This window comes from Ornithorhynchus anatinus, chromosome 1, assembly GCF_004115215.2.
Source record: "Ornithorhynchus anatinus isolate Pmale09 chromosome 1, mOrnAna1.pri.v4, whole genome shotgun sequence".
Lineage (NCBI taxonomy): Eukaryota > Metazoa > Chordata > Mammalia > Monotremata > Ornithorhynchidae > Ornithorhynchus > Ornithorhynchus anatinus.
The window spans coordinates 172,244,400-172,250,966 of NC_041728.1; positions in this window are offsets into that span (position 1 = coordinate 172,244,400).

Sequence of the window (6,567 nt, forward strand, 5' to 3'; positions counted from 1 at the left end):
TCATGGGTTCGATTCCCGGCTCGGCCACTTGTCAGCTGAGTGACTATGGGCAAGTCACTTAACTTCTCTGTGTCTCAGTTACCTCATCTAATAATAATAATAATGTTGGTATTTGTTAAGCGCTTACTATGTGCAGAGCACTGTTCTAAGCGCTGGGGGAGACACGGGGGAATCAGGTTGTCCCACATGGGGCTCACAGTCTTAATCCCCATTTTACAGATGGGGTAACTGAGGCCCAGAGAAGTTAAGTGACTTGCCCACAGTCACACAGCTGACAAGTGGCAGAGCTGGGATTCGAACTCATGACCTCTGACTCCAAAGCCCGTGCTCTTTCCACTTCTCATCTGTAAAATGGGGATTAACTATGAGCCTCACGTGGGACAACCTGATGACCTGTATCTACCCCAGCGCTTAGAACAGTGCTCTGCACATAGTAAGTGCTTAACAAATACCGACATTATTATACAGTGCCAGTTCTAGATGGGGTTTCCAATCTAAAGGGTTGGGAGAATGGGGTCCGAATCCCCATTCTATAGATGAGGAACAGATGATTGAAATGTCTTTTTTAATGGTATTTTTAAGCAATTACTATGTGCCAGGCACTGTATTAAGCCCTGAGGTAGAGACAAGCTCATCAGGTGTCCCCCATGGGTTCACAGTCTTAATCCTCATTTTACAGATAAGGTAACTGAGGCACAGAGAAGTTAAGTGACTTGCCCAAGGTGACCCAGTAGGGAAGTGGCAGAGCCAGGATTAGAAACCAGTCACTCTATCAGGCCTGTGCTCTATACACTAAGTCAAGCTGCTTTCCCAGGTCACATGGCAAAACTGGAATTAATAATGACAATATTTGTTAAGCACTTACTGTATGTCAGGCACTAAACTGTGTGCTGGGATGGATACAAGCAATTCAAGTTGGACACAGTCCCTGTCCCATGTAGAGCTCACAGTCTCAATCCCCATTTAACAGATGAGGTTACTTAGGCACAAAGTAGTGACTTGCCCAGGGTCACACAGCAGACAGGTGGTGAAGCTGAGATTAGAGCCCATGACCTTCTGAGTCCCAGGCCCATGGTCTATCCACTACTTCATTTTGCTCTGGTTCCCAGACCCATGCTCTTTCCACTGGCCCACGCTATTTCTCTATTAGTATCTTACTAGAATCACATACATCGTGCTGAATTGATTTTCCTACTCTCTTCCCAACTAACAGAGGGAGCAAAAATGTGCTTTTGTGTCTGGTAAAGAAAGACTAGTCTTGGTAATTATCATCATCAGGACTAAAACCATCAGCCTCTATGTGCTGCTATCAGGAATCCTCCTCCTTCCTGCTCTATCCTTCCCAGTTTCCTCCAGACCAGTAGCTCTGGATTTCTCTCCATATCCCAAGAGCAGCCCTATATTCCCCTGGAAAGGGTGGGGTGTCGGGAAACTGAGATGAGGGGAAAATCCCTCCAAACTCAGTCTTGCTGACACAGCAGCGGGTGGTCTCTCTCTCCCCTTTGCCTGTGTTATGGTGGAAATCTCCCAGACTCTCACTTGCCCTGGGTAGCTCTCCCTTGCCCTCTGCAACACTGATCTTTTTGTCTCAGCCATCAAGCACCAGAACTCCGGAGCAAAATCAAGACATACCTGATTTCTGTCAGGTGGCCTGGAAGTCAATTGTGGTTTATGAGCATGTCACCAACACACTCCAGATTTCCTTGACTTTCAGTCCGGGGAGATTGAAATCTGCCAAGAGAAGTTTTGGCCAGGGACGTTGTATCCAGAAGAACTTGTATTCCAGATGTTTGGCCTTTTAACAGATGAAGGTGTTAATGCAAGATGATCCTTTGCTTCTATTTTCCATTATCATAAGAATAATAGAAAAATCACCATAGGGCTGAACTGCTCGGGACAGGGGAAGAGGTTGCTTCGTTCTGGAGAGGCTTTGACATTCTGCTGTCTTCATGGTACTGCTCAGTAAATGATCTCAGTGTAGTGCGCTATACACATTAAGTGCTCAATAATTACCATTCATTGATCTTTACCTGGACACTAATAAACTGAGTGACTTATCAATCAATAGTATTTCAGCACTTACTGCGTGCAGAGCACTTCAAGTGCTGGGGAGAGTACAATATAACCATGTAACAGAGTTGGTAGATGGTTCCCTGCCCAAACAAGCTTGTACGGCTCAATTGTAACCTGTAAGACTGTTAGTTCATGGTGCACAAAGAATATGTCTGCCAAATCTATGATTCTGTACTCTGAGAAGCAATACTAGGAGAAGCAGTGAGACCTAGTGGTTAGAGCAAGGGCCTGGGAGTCAGAAGGACTTGGGTTCTAATTCCAGCTCTGTCACTAGTCTGCTGCATGACTCTGAGCAAACCACTTCTTTCTCTGTGCCTCAGTTCCCTCATCTGTGAAATGGGGATTAATAATAGTAATAATAATAACGGTATTTGTTAAGCACTTACTATGTACAAAGCACTGCTCTAAGCACCGGGGTAGATACAAAGTAATTGGGTTGTCCCATGTGGAGTTCACAGTCTTAATCCCCATTTTACAGCTGAGGTAACTGAGGCACAGAGAAGTGAGTGACTTGCCCAAAGTCATACAGGTGACAAGTGGCAGAGTTGGGATTAGAACACACGACCTCTGACTCCCAAGCCCACGCTCTTTCTACTAAGCCATGCTGCTTAAGACTGTGAGTCTGGCTTGGGACAGGGACTGTGTCCAACCCAATTGGCCTTTACCCACCCCAGCTTGGCATACAAGAAGCACTTAACAAATACCACAGTTATTATTATGAATATATATGATTGACTGAAAGGAAATAGCTAATCAGGAAACAGTCCAGTTCACCTCAAGACCATCAGAGAAAAATAGTTCAGGCAGCATTTCACGTGCTAAGTTCACCCTATAGGTAACGAATCTGCCAAAGAGACCCAACAGAGACCGTGACTCTCATGCAAATTCAGGAGCTTGGGCAGAAGCTGACCACCTTTAGAACTTTAGGAAAGAAAAATGGAGAATTGATACCTCAAAACTGGAGAGAAGACAGAAAGAGAGGCCACCAACAGTGGTGATAATTACTGTGGTATTTAAGTGCTTGCTACACGCCAAGTACTGTACTAAACTCTGGGTTAAATACAGGCTTGCATCTCCTCCTGCCTTCAAGTCATCTCTACTTGGATGTCCTCCCGTCACCTCAAACTTAATATGTCCAAAACAGAGCTCCTTATCTTCCCATCCAAACCTTGTCCTCTCCCTGACTTTCCCATTACTGTGGTCAGTACCACCATCCTTCCCATCTCACAAGCCCTTAACTTTGGCGTTATCCTTGACTCCTCTATCTCATTCAACCCATGATTAGACTGTAAGCCCGTCAAAGGGCAGGGACTGTCTCTATCTGTTACCGATTAGTACATTCCAAGCGCTTAGTACAGTGCTCTGCACATAGTAAGCGCTCAATAAATACTATTGAATGAATTTATTCTGTCACCAAATCCCGTCAGTCCCACCTTCACAACATCGCTAAAATCTGCCCTTTCCTCTCCATCCAAACTGCTACCACATTAATTCATTCATTCAATAGTATTTATTGAGAGCTTACTATGTGCAGAGCACTGTACTAAGCACTTGGAATGTACAAATCGGCAACAGATAGAGACAATCCCTGCCCACTGATGGGCTTACGGTCTAGAGAAGCAGCGTGGCTCAGTGGAAAGAGCACGGGCTTTGGAGTCAGCGGTCATGAGTTCGAATCCCGGCTCTGCCACTTGTCAACTGTGTGACTGTGGGCAAGTCACTTAACTTCTCTGTGCCTCAGTTACCTCATCTGTAAAATTGGGATCAAGACTGTGAGCCCCACGTGGGACATCCTGATTCCCCTGTGTCTACCCCAGCGCTTAGAACAGTGCTTGGCACATAGTAAGTGCTTAACAAATACCAACATTATTATTATTATTATTAATCGGGGGAGACAGACAGACAAAAACAATAGCAATAAATAGAATCAAGGGGATGTACATCTCATTAAAACAATAGCAATAAATAGAATCAAGGGGATGTACAACTCATTAACAAAATAAATAGGGTAATAAAAATATATACAAATGAGCGGTCAAGCACAGTGCTGAGGGGAGGGGAAGGGAGAGGGGGAGAAGCAAAGGAAAAGGAGAGGAACAGGGGGCTTAGCTGAGGGGAGGTGAAGGGGGGAGCAGAGAGGCAGCAGAGGGAGCAGAGGGAAAAGGGGAAGCTCAGTCTGGGCATTAATACAATCATTCATTCTATCCCATCTAGATTACTGTGTCAGCCTCTTTGCTGATCTCCCAAGCTCGTGTCTCTCCCCACTCCAGTCCAAACTTCACTCCACTGCCCAGGTCATCTTTCTACAAAAACGTTCAGGACATGTTACAACCCCCTCAAAAATCTCCAGTGGTCACCCATCCACCTCCATATCAAACAAAAACTCCTCACCATTGGCTTTAAAGGTCTCCATCACCTTGCACCCTCCTACCTCACCTCGCTTCTCTCCTTCTACAACCCAGCCTGCATAATTCACTCCCCTAATGCTAACCTTCTCACTGTGCCCCGATCTCGCCTGCCTCACTGCCGACCCCTGGAACATGTCCTGCCTCTGGCCTGGAATGCCCTCCCTCCTCAAATCCGACAATGACTCTCTCCCCCACTTCAAAGCCCTACTGAAGGCACATCTCCTCCAAGCGGTCTTCCCAGACTAAGCCCCACTTTTCCACATCTCCCACTCCCTTCTGCATCACCCTCACTTGCTCCCTTCGCTCTTCCCTCAACCCCACCCCACAGCACTTTATACTGATGTCTGTCTCTCCGGTTTTAGACTGTGTACTTGTAGGCAGGGAATGTCACTGTTCATTATTGCATTGTACTTTCCCAAGTGCTTAGTACAGTGCTCTGCACACAGTAAGTGCTCAGTAGATACGATTGAATGAATGAAGTGTTATCCTCTATTTTTAAAAATGGTATCTGTTAAGCACTTTCTTTGTGTCAGTGCTTAGTGGCTTAGTGGATAGAGTATGGGCTTGGAAGTCAGAGAGAGTCACGGGTTCTAATCCCAGCTCCGCCACTTGTCTGCTGTGTGGCCTGGGAGAAATCACTTAACTAGGGAAGTTAAGTGTCTCAGGGAGGGCCTCAGTTATCTCATCTGTAAAATGGGGATTAAGACTGTGAGCCCCATGTGGAACATGGACTGTGTCCAACCTGATTTACTTGTATCCACCCCAAGGCTTAGTACAGTCTTGACACATAAGAAGCACTTAACCAATACCGTAATTATTATTATTCTTAGCGCTAGGAAAGATACAATTCCATGAGGTCAGACACAGTCATTGTCCTAAACGGGTGAACAGGCTTTGAATCTCCATTTTACTGTTGAGGAACTGGAAGCACAGAAAGTTAAGTGACTTGCCCAAGATCACACAGTAGGTTTATGGCGGATCTGGGATTAGAACCCAGGCTCTCTGACTCCTAGGCCACCCTGCTTCTCATTTCAGATTGGTTGAGGAGAGTACCCAGCAGAAAAGTGACTAATCCTAGTCACAAGCAGCACCCAGGCGTCACTGATGACTCCAGGGCCTCGGTTTAGTCACAAGACAATGCTGCTTTTCTCACCCAGCTACATACAATGGTGCAATCCCTCATTTCCAATCAGACAGGAGGAAAATGGAACTTGTTGTTGAAACGGTTAGTAATCCTTTTCTAGCCTCCCAGGGGGGTGGTCAGCACAGAAGATTGAACCATGAAAGCATCCTTGACTCTATGAATCACAGGGCTGGAAAAGATCTCTAATCCCGATCTGATAGGTGGGTGACTCTTCTGTTCCTGAAGCTGAAACTTCAATCCCCCACAGACATTCATTCCAAAGTTTACTGCCCTTGTTATAAGAAAGCTTCCTGAGGTCTAATCTGCATCCCTCCTACTGTGTTTTATGTCACCTCCCTATTGTTCAGGTCTCAAGGAAGATGGGAAACAGCTGTTCAGCGCCCTCATTCTTTCATTCAATTATATTTATTGAGTACTTACAGTGTCCAAAACACTGTATTAAGCATTTGGGACAGTGCAATATAATAAATGGATACATTCCCTGCCCACAAGGAGCTCTAGAGGGGGAGACAGACATTTATATTGTTGCCTGTTTACTTGTTTTGATGTATATATACCTATAATTCTATTTATTTATATTGATGCCTGTTTACTTGCTTTGATGTCTGCCTCCCTCCTTCTAGACTGTAAGCCTGTTGTGGGCAGGGATTGTCTCTCTTTATTACTGAATTGTACTTTCCAAGCGCTTAGTAAAGTGCTCTACACACAGTAAGCGCTCAATAAATACGATTGAATGAATTAATAAATAAATAAATAGTCATAATTGTGATTTTTGTTAAGCACATACTATGTGCCAAGTACTGTTCTAAGTGTTGGGGTAGGTACAAGATAATCAGGTTGGACACAGTCCATGTACCTTACTGGACTCACAGTCTTGATCCCCATTTTACAGATGAGATAATTGAAGCACAGAAATTAAGCGACTGGCCCAAGGTCACACAG